At 39.3% G+C, this 23,784-nt stretch overlaps 1 protein-coding gene and 2 long non-coding RNA genes across 11 annotated transcripts in view; 2 read left to right on the top strand and 1 right to left on the bottom strand.

Moving 5' to 3' along the window:
- LOC116095049 (EGF-like and EMI domain-containing protein 1) overlaps positions 1-23,784 on the top strand; it is a 599,877-nt gene that overhangs the window by 211,333 nt on the left and 364,760 nt on the right. The gene's annotated exons all lie outside the window — the stretch shown is intronic.
- LOC116095051 lies at positions 4,782-14,992 on the bottom strand. Of its 5 annotated transcripts, none has more exons than XR_004120416.1 (4): positions 14,884-14,992; positions 13,876-14,100; positions 5,738-5,889; positions 4,782-5,008 (listed from the first exon to the last, which is right to left on the bottom strand). It is a non-coding gene; the product is annotated as an uncharacterized LOC116095051 (long non-coding RNA). The 5 variants fall into 5 exon arrangements; XR_004120417.1 differs by lacking the exon at positions 14,884-14,992 and adding an exon at positions 11,327-11,461 and having other exon boundaries at positions 13,793-14,227; XR_004120418.1 differs by lacking the exon at positions 14,884-14,992 and adding an exon at positions 11,327-11,461 and having other exon boundaries at positions 13,876-14,227.
- Positions 15,904-18,141, top strand: LOC116095052. The gene is made up of 2 exons (XR_004120419.1): positions 15,904-15,999; positions 17,501-18,141. It is a non-coding gene; the product is annotated as an uncharacterized LOC116095052 (long non-coding RNA).

Raw genomic sequence — 23,784 nt, 5'->3', positions numbered from 1 at the left:
TTCTCTGAGATTGCTTTCTCCCGTGTAATATCAACTGCTTTTCTTTGTTTATTGGTATCAACACTTGCCTGTCTGGACTTTTGTGAGTGGGATGTTTTTGATCTTCCTCTTCCTATACCCAAACAGCTGCTCTCCTGATAATGACTTTCTCAAAATTTCTCTATAGAGAAACTTGTCTGTATTATAAACACCTCTATGATTTCAAGATTAGGAGAAGCCAGAACAGCAGGTTTTCATAAAGTGAGGCATTACAAACATGATTTCAGTCAGTTGTTAACTTTATGCCCTTGATCTTACTGAGAAGTGGAGTTGTGTCTCTATGAGAGTTCCTGTGATTTTTATTATGAACCTATGAAAAACACTCCTCCTGCTCTGTAATACTTTTTGTGCTTAAAAATATTTGTTGTGCTCTCTTTCTGTTTTGCCCTTTCTCTTTGTGTGTATTTGTACATGTGTGAGTAAACTATGAGTAAAATTTAGAGGAGAACTTGTGGGAGTCAGCTTTCCTTTGATAACCTGGGTTCCATCTATGAATGCAGAACAACAGTCTCGGTAGTAGGTACCTTTACTTGTTTAGACATCTTTTATCTTTTGAATTTTTCTTCTGTTATTTTAACCATCCATATTTAAATATCCACACAATAAATTGTATACCAGGAAGTGTGATCTTTCTAACAGAAATGTATCTCTCACAAGTTTAAACATGGCATTCCAATACTAGGCCACCAGCTGACTGTCGTTTGAAGAAATCCCTGCTCATCTGAAGATGATGCTTTTGTTTCTGTGTTCTCCCATGGCAGCCAGAGCAACAGAAAGATCTTATAGTTATTTTCATAAGGGCATAATTCTCTTCAAGAGGAGTTCGTTCTTAGGATCTAAATGTGCTCCAAAGTCTGCATGCTATACCACTGCCAAGATGTAGGTAAAAATTCCACCCAATGAATTTAGAGAGTATACACATGCTCACCTATGCTATTAGTGTGGTAGGACTTCAAATTATGATATAGACAATGTATTATATGAGTGGAAAGTAACTTCATATCACCTGCTATATGCACACCATTAGGAGACTTAAAGCTAGTCATTGTGTTCATTTTACCATAAGCATGGAGTAGTGTATGCTTGCTTAATGCTTATGAAATTCTATAGTTCAAAAGTGTGCAGTAAATTAACCCACAGTCATATGTTTGCATCATTCAAGAGACCACATGAAATGAAGAAATACACATAGTAACAGGACAAGAGCCACACTATATAGAGAGGAGTAGAGATGCAGCAGAGAGACACAGAAAGGGATTCCAGGAAAACAACAGACACGAAGGTTTCTAGACCAGTGATTGCTGGCATAACTCCAAATCTCTTTGGCACATGAAGGGTGTTTTATTTTGTTTTGGTTTTGCCAAATTTCTCTTTTTAAAAATTATTTATCTTTAATATCCTAATATAATTATAATTATACCACTCTCTTTTTCCTTTTCCTCCCTCAAAACTCTTTCATATACCCCACTTTGCTTTCAAATCCATGGCTTCTTTTTTTGTTAACATATATTTTACACACACACACACACACACACATATACATATATGTTCCTAAATACATAAAATATGCAGCCTTCTCATTCTTCATCATTCTCCTTTATGTATGTTTTCCTCAGTGGGATTGCCAGAGACTTTAGTTTGGAATCCTGAGAGCAGAATTAGGTAACTCTGCCTTGAAGCTCTTCTCTTCTGTACCATCCCATGCTAAGTTGTGTGCTCTCTCATGATGAATGGAGAGTCCCAATACAGTATTTAAACAGATGTCTCTGTGTAAACTTAAAGCATTGTAAGATAAAAATGAAAGCTGAAAATCTGGAGAAGGGCCTGGTGGGGGTGTTGAATGAGTCTTAATCCATTATATACATGAATGAAATTGTCAAAGAACAAACAATAAAAGTAACTCACAAATACAAGAACAGAAAAGAGGAAGCATGAGGAAAGAGCTGGCACTAAGCAGAACTTTAGACAATATAAGAAGCTGCCAGGTTGTGAGAAGGAAGATGTGTTGCTGGCCTATGGGTCTGCCAATCCCACTTCATATATGCGACATAGGTGTGCAGAAGCTGAATTCTCTGTGTCATCTTAGATTCATCTTTACTAACCTTTTCTAGCTGTTTTGCAGTTAGGAGAGAATCCTCTTTCTCCCCTCACTTTTCCTTTCCTCCCTCCCCTACCTGAGGGCATATGGCTTCCCACTGAAGTAACTGTTCCTGGATGTCCCATCCCTCTTATGTCTATGACACAGTTTAGATTACATTCAGCTGACTTTCATCTTCAGTCATATGATACTGGGAAACTCATTTCCAGAATATGAAATGGAGTACCCAAGAGTGAAGTGTGTATCGACCCTGGCAAGCGAGGAGAGCCACAGCATGAAGTGAAAGCCTAGAGGGATCTCTCAGAGCCGTGGTCCAGGTCTCCAGCCTGTTTCACTCCTAAGCCCTTCCTTAGGATGGCATCTAGATTGAGGATTAATTCAAAACCATCTGGTAGCTGTGTATGCAGTGCATTTCCTACAGAATGAACTGCAAGTGTGTTCTCATAACACAGAATTTGTGCAATGACATCACTAAGTCACACACACATGTACCTGCTGGCACTCACACATCTTTCTTTTTCTCCACTCCATCTCTACAGACCTCTTGACAAACTGAAATTGGATTTTTTTTAACTTAGTTTTACTGTGTTTTTCAAGGTGACCCCCAAGGTCCAAGGGATAAAGTGATCCTCTGGGAGGTTACCTTTCAAGAGTATAGCTGTGTGTCACCATGCCTCTCAACATTTTTATTTAATGCTTCTCTGTTTGTCTATAGCTGCTGCTATTTTTAGAATAGGTTCCATTAAGTTTTGTTTCAAAGTATGCTGCTCTGAAAGGGCCAAGAGTTGTATAAGGTGTAGGTATACACAAGTATTGTCTGCTGTCAGCAAAACCTACCAGCTGGCAGGGAATAATTATACTCCCTAGTGCCATAAGCTACTTCTGAACACAGTGCAATATACCCCCAATTCATTTTCAAGTGGTTGAAACTAAACAAATCACAAGCTTTGGGGTATAGAATAATAGATAGTATGTAAAGACTGTATGAACTCTGTAAGAAGTTGGTATATTAAAATCTGTCAGGAGAGGTCATCACTGGCTACAGGTTAATATCTGTATTCAATATCTTTAATAGTGCCAGTGTATGTCTGAGCTACTCTTTAACCTGACTAGAGGTAGGAAGAAAAAGTCTAAGACTTTAGATAAAAGATGTGAACCAGATCACCAAAGTTCATGGTGGAGATGAGTTTCTACTTAATAAAAATATTTTAAGTATGTTAGTGTTAAAGTACATGTATAATATTTATTGTTTTAGACTCTGAGACAAGCAGGAGAAAAGAAAATTCCTTTCTCAACCACCATGCTACTGACCAGTTACCTCTGGAGATGATCAGCTGTGGTTTGCTTATGTGCTTTGTTAGAGAAAGTTCTAGAGTTAGACAACTTGACAGTCTGTTTATAAGTATGCTGGCATTTTCTTTGCAAGCTGGGTGAACCAAACTGAGCGAGGCACTTTAGAACAGCTCTTACTGGTTTGGAGCTTCCTTTAACATTTGCCATGGGTATTCATTGTATTGGAGAAAATACAGTAAATTTTAGGACGAATTTTTGGAAGAAAAAAATTGGAATGAAGGTCAAAGATCTATGTTCCTTGTCATGAAGAAAGGCAGAGAAAACTATTCTAGTCCCCTCTCTATGTATGCAAAAGTTCTCAAAGAGAAGGACAAACACAGTCCTTTTGGCCTTGACCCTCCTAAGTGCCCATTATTTTGATACTGAGTTTCTTAACAAAGAAGAAAAGTGAATAGTGACCTCTGTCTAGCCTGGCTGGTGAAAGTCAAGCAGACTGATTTCCTCTGGGCCCTATGATCAATTACCAGTGTGGAAAGGAAAATGGATGATGCTCATATGCCTTTGCACATCTTATTCTATAGAGATCCCTATCTCCTGTAGTTTGGAAGAAACCCAGGAATTCATATTAGCACCATAAAGCAGAATGCTCTCTCTGCACCCCTTCCCTGTACCTGAAACTCCCTGGTTCTCCCTTCCCTCATCAAGACTTGCGTTAGGTCAGTTCATCTGGGACCTCAATGAGAGCTCTGTGAATGTGGGCAGAGGCAGTGTTGTTGCATGTTAAATGTTCCCTCTTGTGTAAGTAGCACCCTCTTAAATGTACCATGGTTGAAAGTCAAGATTCTTAATACCTGCACTTTTAGTATCTCCAGTGATAAGAGGCTCACAAAAGTGGTATTTAGAGGATGAGGCTGACTGAGGCTGTTCAAGCCCTTATTGCACAAACTTGTGCTTGGCACATACATTCCTGAGTTACTGCCCCTATAGTCCACTGAAAACCCAGAGTTGAGCTCACAGTTTTCATAGATCTCCTGAAGGCATTAAGGATTGCAAGCCTGTACTGAAAACACAGGAGACAAACAAGATAAGGATGAAGTCCACTTTAATGCCTTATATGCCCCCAGTCTCTGACTTAAACCCAGGTTACTTTGAAAGAGAAATAATGGCAATGGAAAAAATACCTAAAAAGAACTGACTTTAGGACAGAGAAATGGCTCAGCAGTCCGGAAGATACAGGCTTATTTCTAGCTCACAGGCACATTCTATGCCTCTATTGCCCATGAAAACCTGCAGTTACATGCATTGACACACACACTTAAAAATGAAATAAATATGACAACTAAAAAAAAGTTAATCTTATTTTATTTTATTCTTGATATGGCTTACATGAGAACATTTTTGGATCTTTTATCTCCTGGTTTGTAAAGATTAGAAGATAGGTTGAGAACTGTATTGTTCCATTATCTCAATTGATGCGTGTATTTTATCAAAATGAGGATGACAGGGCACTGAGTTAATGTTCTGTTGTTAAAAGTGGTGAACACTTTCACCTGCAGACCCAGTCTGTGATTCTGCCATCTAAGAAAGAGGAGACATGGTCAAACATTGAGAATATTGTCCTTTGATCTACTTAATTTTTCTTTCCAAAGTTTATTCTTTTAATACAATAATTTTATTAATACTCTAAAAGTTTTATACATGCATATAATGTATTTTGAACTTACTTAGAAGACATTAATCCCCACTATTCGCTATTCACCCTAACTTCTCCAGAATCTACCCTTCACCTCTGACCCATCTTGCAAAGCCTTTTTATTTTATGGTTACAAACATTTTTCTACATATATGTATGTGAACCACTTCTCAGTGTGGTGCCTGATAAGGGCAGAATCCCCTGAAACTGGAGTTACCAATGCTTGGGAGCCAGAGTATGGGGTTTGAGAATTAGATCTAGGTTCACTGTAACAGCCACGTGTGTTCTTAAGTGCTAAGATATCTTGCTAGCTCCCTCTTTTAAACATAACCCACTGAGCTTAATGTGTGCTGCCATATACTCATGAATGCTGGACCATCCACTGGAGCATAGTCCACCTACCAGTGGCCATACCACTAAAAATACTTATTCTCTTTTTCCTAGCAGGTATCAACTGTCAATCTTTCCTGGGGTAGAAATGCAGTTCGTAAGCCCCTCACCTTCCATACTGGATATGACTAGCTTGATCTTGTGCAGGCAAAGACAGCTGCGGTGATGTTATGAGTGTATTGGTTCTGTTATGTCTAGAAGATACCACTTTACAGGGTTCCTACCTGATCTACAACATTTACAGTAATTCTGCCACTTCCTCATCAGTATTCCCTGAGACATGGGGAGGGGTGTCCCATTTATGGCTGGGCATTCCACAAAGACTCTTTCTCTGCATTTTGATCAGATCAAGTGACAGTTAATGATCTTGGCTTTCCTGAAGAAACAGTACAAAACAGGCTATTATTGTTGCTTATCACGTCAACTTGTCACAAGTTAGAATCACCTGAGCAGGCAGCCGTCTCCCACTCCAATAACAATCCTGATTGCATTTATCAATGTGGGAAGACTCATCCTGATTGTGGGCAGTACTTTCTGGTAGCAGCCCAGATAAACATCGATGGCAGAAGGAAGGTGAGCTTGCCCTTTGATGGCCTGGCCTTCCCTGTCCTGAGTTAGCTCACTCTGGTGCTGCTGATGGCTTCACTGATATCAGAACAAATGCTTCAAACTTCCATCAATGGCTCTCTGGCAACCATCTGGACATGTAGTGCCAGACTGAGACTTCTGGTAGGCTTAGTATTATCTGGGGCAGATTCTCCAACTAGATGGAATCTACAGTCAATGAAGGCTCCTCTGTACCATAGAGAGCACTGAAAATCTATGCCATATAAGTGTCCAAGGAACTTATCAACATAAATGTTTTTGATGTCCCATATGTATTTCTTGTGAGGAGTAAAGAGTTTAGTCACTCTGTGTATCAAACCTTTGAACATATGTGGACAAAATAAGGACATAATGATGCTGACTGGTTCATTCTTGCATCTTTGGAGAAAGCTACAAAGGAAGAACATGAGCTTAGTGACAAAACTGAACAGTCCCAGATGCATACGGAACATCTAGTGGTTTCTAAGTATGCACTGAAAGAGAAATGTTCCCCAGCAGCCATAGTGCTCAAGTAGCAGAAACCAAACTCAGGCCCTCATTATCCAGTTTGTCTATGCAGACAACAGATGGATCTTACAGAATGGCAGTTGACTACTGCAAACTAATCTGATTGCAGCAGCTGTACCAGATGTGGTATCCTTACTTGATTAACATATCTTCTAGAATATGATATACAGACCTAGCAAATATCTTTTTTTTCTATACCTGGTCATAAGCAATTTGCTTTCAACTGACATGGCCAACAGTATACCATTACAGCTTTACTTCAAGGGCATATTTATTCTCTGGCTCTGTGACATAATTTAGTTAGAGGGGATCTTCATCTTTTGATTCTTCCACAGGGCATTACACTGGTTTACGATATTGATGACATCGTGCTAATTGAACCAAATGAACAAACCAATAAAAAATGTTTCTCCATGGTTGTTTAGATCTTGCTTTGGCTTCACTCAATTATAGAGTATGACATGAAGTATAAGATGGAATAAACCCTTTCAGAAGCATGTTTCTTTTGGTCATGAACATTTTTTCACAGTGAAAAAAACAAAAACGAAAACAAAAACACAAACACAAATGGCACAGACTATTGCCAAAAAATTGAACCACCTATCAAAAGAACCAACCAACAACCAACCAAAGGAACAACAACACAATAACAAAAACAAAACAAACCAGGACACAGGCTATTGTCATTGTTCTCAGTGCCCATTAGAACTTTATGGTAATGCCTTGTTACTGCTAACATCACAAACTGTTATCACAGGACATGGAAAATGCAAGCTGACATTAACTAGAAAGCTTCCTTCCAGCAGGACAGCTTTCATAGTATCAGAACGTACTATCTAGGCTTCTGGGAAAGAAGAGCCATCAACAGGCTTATCCAGCTGTGAACTCTGCCATATGCAACAACAGTGGCATGAATGTTATGTGAATAACCAACTACTTTGTATTCAAAGCATGTCCCACAGGAGGAAATGCATGCTTGACACTGCAAATTCAGCCAAGAACCAATGACTAGGAGTTCAAAGTCCCCAGGAATGAATATCTAATTGTTATTTTGCTAACTGGACACAGAGTCAAACATCCCTCTAAGCTTTTCTATACCCACAGATTGATGTAGCTTTTAGATCTCTTAGAGATGTTTTTGTACCGTGGATAGTAGTTAATCCCACAAACTCATTAATATCGCTCCTAATTGTAATCATGTGACCTTAAGTTATTATTAAAAAGTCATCCATTAATGTATTTAGGAAAATACACTTATAGAAACACAAACATGAGGACCTTATTACATACTGAGAAGAGTGCTCAGGATTGAACACATAGCTGATTTTTGGAGTTTATAGTACAGAAGTGAAGGCAGGTGGACACTTGAATGAGAACGTGGTTAGTAGTAGGTAAATCTTATGCTTTTGTCTACTTCTGAGACATTAAAGAGATGCTGTCTTATGAATGCTTTTATAACTGTTAATGGGATTAGCGGATAAAGAGCCTACTTGCCTTTTCCTTCATGTGAAGATAGAGTCATTGTAAGAAATTTTCATCTAAGAGAAAACAGGCTCACCCTAGACCCCGAGCCTTTCAGTCTCCAGAATTATGCTGAATATACATTTTTTGGAAAGCACTCATATTTGTGATTTTTTTATAACCAAAAAGCAGGTATAGTAGACGGAGGTAGTTTAGCCTTTAGATCTCAAAGTTCTTCTGAGAAGAGAAATGGACATGGCCGTCTGACTGTAGGACATCTTTCTGAGGATATTCAGAGTAGGAAGGAGTTTCTTGTGGGTAAAATAAAACAGATACCTGGCTTTTCCTCATGTTTTAAACAATAATTGCATAGTATTATCAAATATTCAGTAGTTGTTAATATTTCCAAATATGTCTGCCACGGGCTGGCCGATCTGGGCCTCCCTCAACCCACGGGAGAAACAGGGGTCCTAGTCAGGTCGTCAAGGTGTAGGCGATGAGATGACAAACAGAGCCTGCACAAGGGTGTGTGAGATCTGAATGTATTTTTGCAAGGTGAGAATCAGGCTTAGATACCATACAGCAAACAGGGCAGATGTCAAGAGTCACATAGGCAGGTGGGGGTTACAGCAGGGGATGCAAGGCTGAAGTCACTTAGGCAAGTGACCCACACACCAAGTCAGCAGGGTCTGGTAGCTAGGTGTGAAGTAGGAGGAAGAGGAGTGGAGCCCTCCCTGTTGAGGTATTTAGATATTCCTATGCTAATTCTCTGGTTCTTGTTGGAGGCAATGACCAGGAGATTACAATCTAGCATTTCCTGCTAATTCTCTGGTTGGGGGTGGGGGGTAAGGGAGAGGGCAGGCAGTGGGGAGTCCCGACCTAACACTTTTAGCTAATGTCCTTGAGTGAGGGAAACCCTTCATTACTCTGTAGTATATAAAACATTTCTAACTAACTATTATAGACTATCTATTGTCTTAAGGAATGTACATGATCTCTGTTGCCAGCTCTAGCAAGGGAGATACTTTGAGAGAAATTGTAAGCTATGGACAGCTTGGTATTAAACTAGGATAGTTGGAAACATTGTGTTTGCCAGAAAACAATGCCCAATCTTAACCATTAACGAGTCATTACTTGGGGTACCTTTATGCCTAAATATGAGAACGTGTTGATGATTAGAAAGACTGATCTGAAACACGTCTGAGTTAGGGGATACCAGTGACTGTCTAGTCAGGAGGCACAGATCTCCTTTTGAAGTCTTATTGCCTCTTATCCTTTATCAGGATTTTATCCCCGATATTTTGGATGTGACTGGAGTAGACGAATGTGCGTAGCATATGTCAAAGTGGGTGCTATTTCAGTTTATAATAAATTCATTTGATCAAGGTACATTAATATCAAAGTGGGATATCTTTCAAAACTATATTCTAATACTGTATCCATATCATCATTGTATATAAATATTATATATTTCTTACATATATCTGTATGAATATATATGATACAATAAGTATATAAAACTTATCTGTTATTATAGCTAGCACATATATCTTATATATTGATTTATGTATTTCTTACAAATGTGAGATTTTATTTTCTAAAGTTAAGTGGTAACAAATCAAGGCAATGAGGGCTACTTGCCAGTGTTCACCTTGAAATCTGATAACATGGAACAGACTTGAGCGATATGGCCAAACCATGACTGATATTTGAATTTGTTCTAACTTGGCCTGTGATTGTTCAGAGTAGCATCTTATAATAAGTTTTAAACTTTCTTATTTCTACTGTCTTGAAATAATATATACATGTTAGGTCAGGACATCTCCCACTTCAGTTCCTCTGGAGAATGAAATTTGAATTTTATCTTAAAAATTACACTCAGTTTCAGAGTTGATTCATGAAGTGATATGACTGAATATGGTGTGTCCTTTCACACTTTCTGGCCCATCTCTGAATAAATGTCCAGTTTTCTCAAGAGAAAAACAACAAGAGAAAAGGCAACCTTTGAATAATGTGTTATGAATAAGAGCCCTGTTCTGTAGGTGGGGATAAGAAGGTCCACTGGAGCATCAGGTCTTGCAGACAGTTCCATAGACATAAAACAAGGGAAGGCTTTGAGTGGAAAATATCAGTGTGTTCCCTGGGAGCACACAGGTACTATGTTACCAAAAGTACCAGGATAAATTAGCTATAATCATCTTGTGCTTTTGGGGTGAGCCACTAAAGAGGGTCACAGAACCTTTGCTTCTCCCATCTAATGATGAAACTTTCCATTTATTAAATTTTGTCACCGTCTTGTCTCCCAAATTTCATAGCTTCGAGCATGTCATTAAATGTCAGGCATAGTACTATTTTAGAGATGATTAAGAAATAAAATTATATAAAAAACATTCTTCACATTTTATGTGTCCTGAAAGAGCTTTCTAATGGTCCTTTAAGTGCCAAGTGAGTTCCCTCCCTCCATCTTAGCTAACCTAGAACACAGAATATTGTCTTTTAATTGTAATACTTCAATTAGCAGGTACCAGAGTCAAACAAATGTGTCAAAAGTCATTTGGCTTGGCATAAAACTCCCAAGTTTATAGTCTAAGAGTTCTCTGGTTTGGAAGTGGAAGTATATAAAATAAAACAAAACATGTTAGGACAGCTCTGCTCTCACTGGGGGAATGACAGGAAGTGATGACAGCCATTGGAAGCTGCTAGAACAAGCCAAACATTTAAATTGTCCTTGTTTGCAAGAAAATATCTCAATGCCTAAGATGTTACCACATGAAAATATGTGCACTGTAGCAAGAAAAAATAAGCTCTATCTGTTGGAGCTCCCTATTGTCTCCTGGTGTGCTGAAAAGGGCAAGGCCAGTTATATAAACACTGAAGGTGTTGGCAAATGATTCTGTTGAGAAATTACTTTCAGTTATTTTAAGAATTCACTGAGTTATATTACCTACTCTTTGATCCTAAGTAAAAATGAAAATGGATGTAATTCTGTTTTGTTCTCCTCTAAGACAGAAAGCAGAGGAGGAGTCAAAAGAGGGAGAGGAAGGAAAAGGGCCTGGGAGATCAACTGTCCTCCTGTAAGGACCACTTGTGGGTAAATTTTCTACTTATTTGTAGGGCCTAATAGGGGCTGACATCCAACTTTCAGAATATTTTGTTGGTGCAAAATACCATCATGCCACACAGTAGCCATCAGGGAAGTCTAAGGAAAAGAAACTTAGATTGATGGAGAAATGACTCACTTTTAAAGAACATTGACTACTCTTCCAGTGTACACGGATTGAATCCCAACCCACATGGTAGGTCACAGCCATTTGTAACTCAGATTCCAGGGTTTACAATACTCTCTCTTCTGGCATTCTTGGGCATTTGCATGCCTGTGATGCACATGCATGGATTTAGGCACATACATGCAAATAAATTAAATTTAAAATATAATTAGATGACAGTTCAATAAGCATGTTACAACACTTTATCTTGATTATTAACTTGATGGACTTTAAACTACATGGAAATATCCCTCTGGCTCTGTCTTTAAGAATTGTGTGGTGATTTAAATAGGAGTGTTCCTCACAGTTTCATATATTTAAATGTTTGGTAATTAAAGAATGACAATACTTGACAGGGATTAGGAGGTGTTGGAGGAAGTGTTTCACTGTTGCTATGAAATAATCAAAGCCAGGCCCAGTAGTTCTCTCTCCCTTTCTTCATGCTTCTCTTCTCTGTACCTTCAATTCTGGGTGTAGAACTCTCAGCATTACGTCTCCTTGTGTAGCACCATGCTTCCTAACAGGATAATTAACTAAACCTCTGAAATATAGCCAGATTTAAGTGCTTTCCTTGGTACAAGTAGCCACGATCATGATGTCCCTTCATGGAAATAGTAAAATAGTACACAGATTAAGGCAGATGTTTACAGACAGGTTTAACTAAGGAAGGAAAACTGCCCCTAGTATGGGTAGATATCAAGGTCCAATGTGCTGGGGTCCTGGGTTGAATAAAGTCAGCCAAACACCAGGCTTTATGCTCTCTGTATCCTCATGATGATGCAAAGTGACCAGCCACATTATGCTACAGTAGCCATGCCTTACCCGCCATGATATACTGTATGCCTTTGTGAACTATGATCTTCAAAAAACCCTCCCTCCTTAGGTTGCTTGTTGTCTAGTATTTTCTCAGATGAAAGAGGGAAATAATAAATACACATGTTGTCATAGTAAATTGTCTCCCCAACCCCTATACTCCTCTATTCACTTATCATACTCCCTGATTAACATTTTCCTCTTTTCTTCTTTTGTTAAACTCTTTGTAGAATTCTGAAAACTTTATTCCATGAGAAGTCCCATACCAAGAACATTGTGACCCATATTTGAGTATATATGGTCATCTAATACACACACACACACACACACACACACACACACACACACACAGTTTCCCTTTAGATCATTGTTACTGCAATGGCACATAACACCACAATCCACAGTTCAGTTTAAGGCATACCTTATTTTTGAAAAAATTCATTAATACTACTCAATACTATCTGGGGAAAATACTTTTGCATTAACTTCTTTGTATGGGGATATATTCCCAGAGATGAAGAAGCAGATGAGGACATCTTTAATTTGGCAACACACTCATTCATGATGATGTTCAAACACCTGCTGAAGGGTAACGAATGTGGTTGGTTGTGTAGTATATGTGGAAATATGTCAGCTGGATCTCAGCCCATTGGCAAAAGGTTTGGACCATTTTTGTTGGATAACTTGATGGTGTATTTGTGAGCATTTGTTTCCTTTCATAAAGGAAATGATGCCTGCAATATTCCATATGTAATGTTTGAATGAGAGATAATTGCCCTACACACCAAAGACCATTTGCATTTAATTAGCGTCACTTTTTACTGAGTTTCATTTACTGTGCTATTTCTAAATTGTTTGATGCTATGTTTCTTATATTTAGCAACTTTGTGAAGATACTGCTCAACCTGGAAGCTTCTCAAGGTTATATCTAAAGGTTCAAGGAAAGCATTTTTCAGCTACTAGTAATCATGGGTTTATGCTTTCTCGGGTGTCTAAGAGCTTGTGCTAAATGGTATGTGGTGTTCTGACCATCAGCTTCATGAATCTGGAATTATTTGTGAAGTATTTGTTATTGTTTGGATAGGGTGTTATAGCATTGAGGGGTGAGGATTTGAAGCGATTGGATCATGAGGATTCATCGATGAGTTAATTCTTTGATGGACTATGATTTGGGGGTGTGATAGGGAGATAGTAGAGACTGGCCCCTTGATGTGCTTGGAGGAAGGATGTCACAGAGACATGTCCATTACAGGCGGCCTTTATCCCTAGCATCCTTGCTTCTGCTTTCTGGCTATAATGGACTTTGATTTGGGAGAGAGGTTGTAGGATTATATAAGCAGAAATGTGACTCATTTCCCCAAAGAATCCAGAGATGGGATGGGGTATAGGAAGACTTATAAGACAGCATTCCTACTGTGTACCCTCTCACATGAAACTTCTGCCTTGCTTTGAATCTGAAAGTATGCATCCAATTGCCCCTGGACCAAAACATCTATAGCCATGAGTCAAAACAAGTATTTAATTCTTGAAATCTGGTACACTTATTTTGTCATCCTGTTAACTCCCCTGAGAAATACAGCATTATAGTATGTTTTTTTTTTTAAAGTTTATTCAGTCACACCTTACCTTATGGGTCTTTCCAAAAGGATGTATGGGAATATGTTCCAAAACAGGCCCTCTTAGGGTCCTCAGGTCAGTCTCAGACTCACCTCAAGTGCTAAGAGATGTCCAGCTGCCACAGAGGCATGACCTGACCTGTGTTTCCTGACAAGTGCAGACCTTGATGCATGAGTCTTCATGAGACTGCATTTGATGGCATTGTGAGGTTAAATGAGCTCATAGAGCAGGATGGTGGCAAGAATGATGGCTCCATATAAGGGCAGCTTCTTTGTGTGCCACTGTCTCTTCATAAAAATTCATCTATGTGTTGGGCCCTGAAAAACAGTCTGTGTTTTGCTTGAGAGAATCTTAATTTCCAGAGACCCAGTGAAAGATTCCACAAGGGACAGAACAGTAGAGACATGCTCCCAGACACAGATGGTTGACTCCATGAGTCCTAGAACTCCATTAGCCTGTGCTATCTATCACGTAGACAATGCCCCAAGCTCCCGACATTCTTTCTGGACTCCACCCCCAGTCAACTGACCACAGGCAGGTATGCCCCGCCCCACAGACAGGTAGCCAAGCCCACCATATAAGGGACGATTTGCCCCCTCTCTTCTTTTCTTCTTCTCTTTCTTCCCTCTAAGCCTCTTACTCTTCTTATCTTTACTTTCTCCTCCTCCCATCTCTCTCTCTCTCTCTCCACATGGCCATGGCCAGACTCTATTTTCCTATCTCTTCTCTCTCGTTTCTATAATAAACCATCTTAGGACCATGCATTGCCTCCTTTCAACTAGACACACCGTGTTGGCCCAGCGTTTGCAGCTGCAGGACCGTGAACCCCCATGTGCCTGCTCAGCTACTTCTAACTGCAGCTGCCCCCTCTCTCCCTTCAGTCCCAGAACAGCTCAGTCTGCTCTGGGGCCCCCAATTCATTCTCAGCTCCTTTGCAGTGCCCAGCATTGCCTGTGATACCCAGAGGCTAGAACCTCTGTCCTTGGCTTTTGTGAGGCCCAGGGACCCCCCCCCACACACACACACAGCTGTTCCCCTCTGCTCTTTGAGGACTGGGATTCAGATGCCCATACGGCAGAGCAGGACACATGGACGGACACCTGTGTCCAGTGGCCGAGTACCAGACCTCTAGCAGGATGCTGGTCATTCCTGTCCAATCCCTTTGGTGCTCCACAGGGCTGAAAGGTGATGTAAGTCACAATGAGGACCTTCGTGACCAGAATCCAGAGAGAGAATACTTCCTGAAGCCAGCATGCTGGCACTCCAATGTAAACTCCTGTGATCTAGAACCAGAACAAAGTACACTTCTATTAGTTAGCTCCAGCTGCATAATGACAGTAACAGAAAAAATTTAAATGGGATGTTGCTTTGGGAGCAAGGAAATCCTGGGAGAGTTCTTGGGTACAAGCTTGAAATATGAACATGAGAGTTGTTTACAGTGGTGGTTCAGGTAGATGGAAAGTGACCAGAGACAGTCTCATCAGAGGAGAGGCATGCCATCATGATCAACAAATGATTGTAGCTAAAAATGTGGATGTTCAAATCTACCACAGTAGAGAGATATAGAGCAACATTATTAGGTACTAGAAAAATGATTGTTGTAAAGGGCAAGGATGTGCCTCAAACTGTGAACTAATAGAAGGTAAAAGGTGCAAGATGAAGTTAGCTCCTTAGCAGAGTATTTCTAAGTAAAGCTTTGAATGTCTATTCTGGGCCTTCATCACTACTTCCAGTGAAATGCAAAAACAGATAGATATAGATATATAGATGTATAGATAGATAGATATAGATAGATAGATAGATAGATAGATAGATAGATAGATAGATAGATAGATAGATAGAGGCATGAACTAAGGAAGTAATGGTTAAGCTATAGGAAGGCAGAAATGAAGATTTGGAAAAACAGCCTACATAGTAGAAAATGATGAAATCTATCATCAGAGAACACATGTAGTTTGGACATTAATGAATTATATAAGCAAAACAATATTGTTCCTTTTAAGCAAAGGGGCAGAGATAATGCCCTAGTTAGCCTGTCAATGTGACATAGCTTGAAGTCATGTGAGAAGACAGTGTCTCTCAATTGTGATTGCCCAGATAGTAGCCTATGGACAGGTCTGTTGGAGGTTGTCTTGATTGTTAGCTGATGCAATGGGTACAGGCCTTCTTTGGGCAGCACTGTTCCCTGATCAGAGAGTCCTTGACACATAAGAAAGGTAGGTCAGCATAGACCTGCAAGAAAACCAGCGGTGTTCCTCAGCAGTTTCTGCTTATAGATCCTGCTTAAGGTTTCTGCCTTGACTTTACCAATAATGTACTATGACCTAGACATGTAAGCCAGGTAACCCCTCTCTTCCCCTAAGATGCCTTTGGTCAGAGTATATCAAAACAAAAAGAATTAAGCTTGAATGGATGGTACAAGATAAAGGAAGGCTCTCAGACATCTTACCTTTTGCTTGACAGGATGGCAGTGCCTCTCACAGTTGTTCCATGAAAGCAAGAGTATCACAGTATCAACACAGAAGCCTAGCTCTCGCCTCAAAGAATATAGGGGAGTGACCATAGTCTGAGCACATGGTTCACATTTCCCCAAGTACCTTGTTGGAGTAGGGTAGCAGTTTCATGAAGTTCTTACAGTAACAGGAAAAAGAAAGTTGCAAAGATATTCACAGATACATTGATAGGAATATCAGGTAGGGAAATCTCGGCTACAAATTTCAAATGTTATCTGATGACCATCTTAGCTATTGGCTTGGTAGAAACTAATGGTCTATATTGCATTCCAAAAGTAATTTAATTGTATTTACCTAATAGTTACAAGGATATTAGGCCAAACACAGAGGTGGGCAATGAATGGCTATTAAGGAAGCTAAAGATAGCTCATAACAATTTGTCTGTGTAATATTCCAGTTGTCCATGATCATAGAACTTACACTCAATCAATCAACCTTACAGAATCTTTAACACTTTGGTGATTGGGAATTCTAGTAACGCCATCCCAGAACAGTTCTGAAGTAACTGAGGTCATTGGCTTGCTTTCAGTTTTCCCCAAGTAGCTTTCTATTGAATCCATGGAATAGACTTTTCTAGAGCTTTGGGAAAGTGACCCCAATCTGAGACAGTTACCAGGGCAGAATTGTTGTCCTGCTGGATCATAGCTGCTTTCCCAGCTAAGCATGAATCTGCATGGAATTACTCTGCAGCCTGAAAAGCTACTGGAATTTGTCTTACTAAACTGTAGAGGTATTTGAGGCTCACCACCCCTTAATTCTCCTAATGATTACATTTTGAAATAGGCCTGTCTGTCCTGTGCCTGCCCTTCCAATGCAGCTTGGAAGTACAACTAGATTTCATAGTTTCACAATTGGAAGGGAATTTGTTTCTAGGTGAATCACATTCCAAGTTTAAGCCATGTTGGACTTTCAGATGAGACCAGGACTGTAGATTTAGAAAGGGTCCTGGAATGAATTATGACTTTTGAAAAGAGTAGGATAGAATTAAATATTTTTTTGTGGAGAAGTTTTTTTAAATGCATAAGCCAGGGGAAAAAAGGTATAGATCAAATTGTCCTGGATCATGTTAAATCTGAATCTACCATTGTATGGTATTTGTAGTTGTTTTTAGGGAGTAATCAAAGTTAAGTCAATGAGCTCTAATGTGATGGTTTTAGTGTTCTATAAGAAAATAAAGAGGTCAAAATTTATCTCTTTCTTCAAGTGTGCCTTAAGGAATAATCAAGAAAGAGGCTGTCTTCAAGCTAGGAACTGCGTCCTGAGCAAGAGTTAATCGCCCAACATCTTAATCTTGGATATTCTACCCTCTGGAATTATGGGAAGAAACAAAAGCAATACTTCAACCACATAGTCTACTGAAGTCAGTTATAGCTGAAGAATGAACTTTGTTTTGACTAAATATTACTTAATTTGACAGTCAATGAACCATTTTTCTGATGTGTAGATAACCTAGTGACCTCTGGAAGAAGCCAGTCATATTTTGTATGGGAACATGAGCCCAAGATGCAGAGGGTTTTACTTTTCCCTCTCTCATGAAAAGCTATTTGGAATATGGGAGCATTGTGGGGGCAGTGCTAAGGAGTCAGTGTTAGGAGCTGACAGCAGGTGTATATTTGGTGTCTTGATACTGTCCCTGATCCTGTTGTGGGGAGTCAGGCTTTGCTTGCTTTTCTATTCTAAAACATCTTCCTCTATTCTTTGAGCACATGCCTATTAGTGAGCACATGCCTGTGTACATAGGCCACACTTTCAATTCATGCCACAGTGGATTTGTCTTGCTCCCAACCTGAACCAAGGAAAAGATAAAATGACTGTTGAAAATAAATTAATGATATTTAGAAGCTGGCTTATCGGTTAACTTGTTTATGTTTAATCCAGAGTCTTTTGAGAGACAGGCACAATACAACATGTAGTAATTCTAAATACATATATAGCCTATTTTCTACTCAGAAAAGATAATTATCTCATTGACTAGCCTTGAGGACTATGAAAATACCAATATACCAGAGCCAATACAGGTCTCTTCAAGTCATAAAATCTCTGAATATGACTGGGAACTTGGCTTAGTGAGTAAGTATGAGACCTGAGTTACAGTCCCTAGTACTAATGTTAAAAACTGGGAATGATAACACAAGTGATTGAAATTGCAGTCCTAGAAGCTGGGGGAGAGAGAGCAGGATTTCTCTCTACTTGCTGTTTGCTAGCCTAGCTCCAGGTGCAGAGACAGACCTTGTTGGTGCAGAAAGCAGGCAGAAAATGATAGAATATGACACCCTTTACTCTTCTTTGCCCTCTCCCATGCTTGCACAGATTCATGCATCCACACAGACACATGTGCATACCCCATAAACTTTTTCAGCACACTCACATGCTACACACACATTCACATGCACACACACATGTACACATGTACATTTGCACACATGCACATACACTCATGTACACATAAATACAATCACATGCACACAAGCATGTATATGTACACTCCTGCACATGCACATGCAAACATATTGCACATACATGCAAAGGCACATGTCACACACATACGCATACATTTGAATATACAAACATACGTACATGAATAAACATGTATTCAGGCACATGTATGCAAATGTACATGTACATTTACTTTAATCTAAGAACATGTACACACATGTATACACATGCACCTCCATACAAATATACACGCACATTTATATGCATCTAGACACACACATACATGCACACATGCACATATAGATGCTTATGTACACACACTACACATATACATAACCTATGAACAAACCTACTTTATCCCAGCTCAGCAAACTCACACTTATGTTAACCCTTCGCTGTTTCTAAGCTTTCTCATTATCCCATTCTTTTTTTCTCTCTCTCTCAATCTATACACACTTGTACACCTCTGTGTGTACATGTCAGCCACTCTTTGACCATTTTTCTTTAAACTTGTGCATAGCACCATCTTCTTAAGACCACACTATTTCTGCACTCTTTTTTTGTTTGTTTGTTTTTGTTTTGTTTTTTCGAGACATGGTTTCTCTGTATAGCCCTGGCTGTCCTAGAACTCACTATGTAGACCAGGCTTGGCCTCGAACTCAGAAATCTGCCTGCCTCTGTCTCCCAAGTGCTGGGATTAAAGGCATGTGCCACCACCGCCCAACATATTTTGCACTCTTTTTCCCAACTTCTTACACTATGAGTCTAGGAGAAAGAGCCTAACAGTCACATCCCCTATGATTTAACTTTACCATAACAATCACATTTCCTTTTTTACCATTTATTTTTAATTGTCTTTTGCTCAAAACCCTCACCTCTTACCCAATTCCAACTCAGCAACACCAAGAACTTCTTTCACTAAGTTTGGTGAGAACATACCAAACTCTGGACCTGACAAGACACTGTACATCACTACCTATACCTATTGTTTAAACAAAGCCACTGAGACTCTCTCTTTTCTTAACAGTGTGATCTCTACACATAAAGGGAAAAATCTGAGACAGCAACTATAAGGATATGCTCTCCACCTTTATTATCCTAAGCCCATGTGGGTTAGAGACTGTTGCTAGAGATAACATTGGAGTGGGGCTAAGGGGAGAAGAGGACTTATCATTTCTCTATTACCCACCTAGAAAAAAGCTGTTTGTTCAGGCCAGATTATCCATCAGTGTTGGTCATAGAACTCCTCTACATAGTGGAGAAGATCACTGCATTCTGATGCCTATGCATCCAAAATACTTTTAGAGTCCCTGCATTGTAAAAAAGTTGTCTCTAGATGCTCCTTTAAGGCTCTGAGGGAGCTGTGTATTTCCTCCTTTGCCACCTACCCCCTGATTGAGAGCCACTGTCATGAGGAAATTAAAGTTTGGCTTTTACTTGTATTAGAAAGGATATTTGCATGACTGAAGTGAACCTTAAGATTGTAGAAGACCAAAGTAACAGGCATCCCTGAGCTTTCTACAGTCTGGGAAAAACAAAGGTATGAACACTAATGCACACAAATACATCTTCAATAGTTATACTCTTTCAGTATAAAATTGTCATTTGTGTTCATTTACCTGTGGGATAATGAAACATGGCATTTCCAAAGGGGAATAGATGATTATTGGAAGTATACAGTGAAGGATGTTATACAAACAAGAATTCAGTACCAAACAAGATTATGTCTCATAGAGACATGCTAGATCAATGCCTTTGTTCCCTTTTCATCCTATCCCTTACTCCCTCACCACTACTGAGAGTACACTAGCACATAAGTGTCCCCCTATACATTATGCATGCTAAAATAATTATTCCATGCTTTCTTACTACATTCAATATTCAGTTTGAGGTTCCTTTCTGAAGAAACTGGAATATAGTCATAATTTAGAAGAAATCTATTGTCAAACTCATATAATTTGCAATCTGGCCTTTAATAACCAGATGAAATGATTGAATCAAGTATATCACTGATTTGGTTAAAAAAAGAACTTGCAATCATAAGCAAATATATATTTTCCCTAATGTGCAGCAAATATCCTAACCACTCTCAAATTACTTTTTCTTTCCTACTATAAATAATACTGGACCTCAAAAAATATGATCCAAAAGGAATGAGAAAGAAATAATATTTTTACTGTGCTGGCCAGTAGCTTTCATACATTAATTTTCCAGGCTCTCTGATCAGGAAATCAGTGATTGTTCACCCCATATGGTTGAACCAACTGTAACTCTGAGCTTAGTGTGCACAGGCTTTCCTCATTATGCGACATTTCATTTTCCAGGATTTCCTTCAGGAGTCTTTTGGGTAATATTGGAAGACAAGAGGAAAATGATTACTCAGATTTTTTGTAGTTGATGTAGTTGCTGTTTCTGTAAGGTTACTTAAATATTTTTTTTATTTGCAGTGAGAAAAGGTAAGTTAGCCAGGCAATAGTGGTGTACTCCTTTAATCCCAGCACTTGGGAGGCAGAGGCAGGTGGATCTCTGTGAATTTGAAGGCAATCTGGTCTACAAAGTGAGTTTCAGGACAGGCAAGGATACACTGAGAAACCCTCTCTCAAATAAATGACTTTTTAAAAGAAAAAAGTTAAGAAACAAACGTTAATTAAATAGCATACGTAGATATTGAAAGAAAACTGTACAGCAAGGACATTTGTCTTCTTCAAGAGCAGGTAAGCAATGCCTTCCAGTACTTTTTAATTATTTTAAATACACATAGAAGAAGACATTGAAACTTGAGTTTTCTTTCCATGTGCTCCTGTCTTATAAATTGTAGGCAATGCAAATGCATTACTTTGGCAGTATTGCAAGACATCGCAGAGAACACGCATCCAGGCCCCATCTGTTATTGTGCCTCTTCTTCCTGATCCTGTTACAGAGAGCACTGAGGTGAAGGTTGTGTTTGTGTGATAGAAGCTTAGCAAAGTGAGAGATTTTTATGGAACCCAAACTCAAGAGATAGGATGGCCCTGTGCTTTGAGTATATATAGACCATACCCAGGATTGTAGCTCAGTTGTGTGCTTTCCTAGTGCACAGGAATCCTTGGGTTGGATCTTGGTGCCACATAAAAGCAGGTTTGTTGGTTCACTCCTATATATCTCAGCATTTTGGAGGTAAGAGAATATAATAATAAATAATAATAATAATAATAATAATAATAATAATAATAATAACAATAATAATAATAATAATAATAATAATAATAATAATAATAAAATCAAAAGTTCAAGCTCCTCCTAAGGCACATGGCTAGTTGGAGTCCAGCCCATAAACATACACACGTACATAGAGAGAGAGAGAGACAGAGAGACAGAGACACAGAGACAGTGAAACACAGAGTGACAGAGATAGAGAAAGAGACAGGGAGACAGAGAGAAGCAGAGGGAGATACAGACAGAGTAAGAGATAGAGACAGAGTAAGAAGGCTACTGGAGGGAGGGATGGAGGGCTGTGTTCCTATGTTTATGTTTAAACAATGGTAACAGTATGAGTAAGAGTGAATCTCCTTTAAGAGGAGAATGAAGCACCAAAGAGGAACAAAAATTTGTGTGTGTGTGTGTGTGTGTGTGTGTGTGTGTGTGTGTGTGTGTGTATTCCTGTGTGAAGGTTCACATGTGGATGTAGACATGTGTATGCACATGTATGAATTTAGAGGTCAGAGAATAATGAAACAGGCTCACTCATTGTCTGGAATTTTGAAAAGTAGGCAGAACTTTCTGACCATCAAGCTCCCAGTGATCTGCCTGTCTCCACCTCCCATCTTGCCATAGCTGGGCATGTAAGTATGTACCATTAGGTCTGGATTTTGATATGGGCTCTGGGGGTCAAACTCAGGCCTTCACACTTCTGAGACCATCATTTTAACACTAAGCTGTCTCCCAAACCACTCTTGGAGGGCTTTGTAAAGCCATCTTTTATTCCTCTTCATTCCAATATGTTCTTCTTTTCTCTACATATAGATATAACCAAATAGGAAATCTGGTAACTATATGTGGCTTGTTTCTTGTCTTTAATGGTTTACTACCAAGTTTTGCTGATTTAGTCTTCTAAATAAATCAGAAAGCTGCCCCCTCATTGCCATTGTCTGGGCTTCAGTTCTTTGTGCAATAGCATCTTTGTACTTGATGTTCTAATAATCTCCTTCTTGCTCTTCTTCCTGAGGCTGCTACAAGGGCCACTCTAAAGCACAGATGTAAATCTCCCAATGTTTCCCCAGATTTACATCATGAAATGCAGCTTGCTGGGGTAGGTGCTCAACACTACCCACTTGCTAACCCAAAGGATCCCTTCACTTCCCTAACCATGTTCTGCCCCAGTACAAACACAGAGAAATTCATGGAAGTCTTTGAATCAGCTGTGGGTATTTCTACCATCATGTCTTCTTATCAATTCTCCTGGCTGCATTGTGCTGTCTGTAGCTCTCTTTGTGACCCAGCCAAATTCTACTACAGTGTTTGTGTGGTAAACAAACATATACTAAACATATAATGAACAATCACACACTAAACATCTAATGAACAATCACACACTAAATATATAATGAACAAACCCACACTAAACATATAAAGTACAATAATCTGTTTGTTCTTCAAGATATCCCAGAGTCAGGGGAAGAATCTCCTGCAGCCCATTAGACCCATTAATCACCATACTTCTACTTACTTTCAATGTCAATCACCCTGGACTAAATTTTACATGTCATTTTATTCAGTTCACTACTGCTTGGTTTTCTTAAGCCTCTTTGAGCTTTGCCTTTGTTATTTCATCACTCTGTACTCTGGAAAGCAATTGATCGATTGAGCGAATGCATAAATTCCATATGCTGCAAATATCCCAAGAACCCTTACTATCTTCTCTTTCATATGCACTCAACGTCTCCCATGCTGACAACTAGCAGTTGTGCATTAGCTACTTAGTAGGCAATGCAGGTCCCATAATGCAGTGGCCTCCCCTTGCACCTGCCCTGCTGCCAGCTGGCACCTTGCATTTTTTTTTTTTTTTTTTTTTTT

This window comes from Mastomys coucha, unplaced genomic scaffold (assembly GCF_008632895.1).
Source record: "Mastomys coucha isolate ucsf_1 unplaced genomic scaffold, UCSF_Mcou_1 pScaffold17, whole genome shotgun sequence".
NCBI classification, from domain to species: domain Eukaryota; kingdom Metazoa; phylum Chordata; class Mammalia; order Rodentia; family Muridae; genus Mastomys; species Mastomys coucha.
This window is presented reverse-complemented; position numbering and strand designations above follow the sequence as displayed.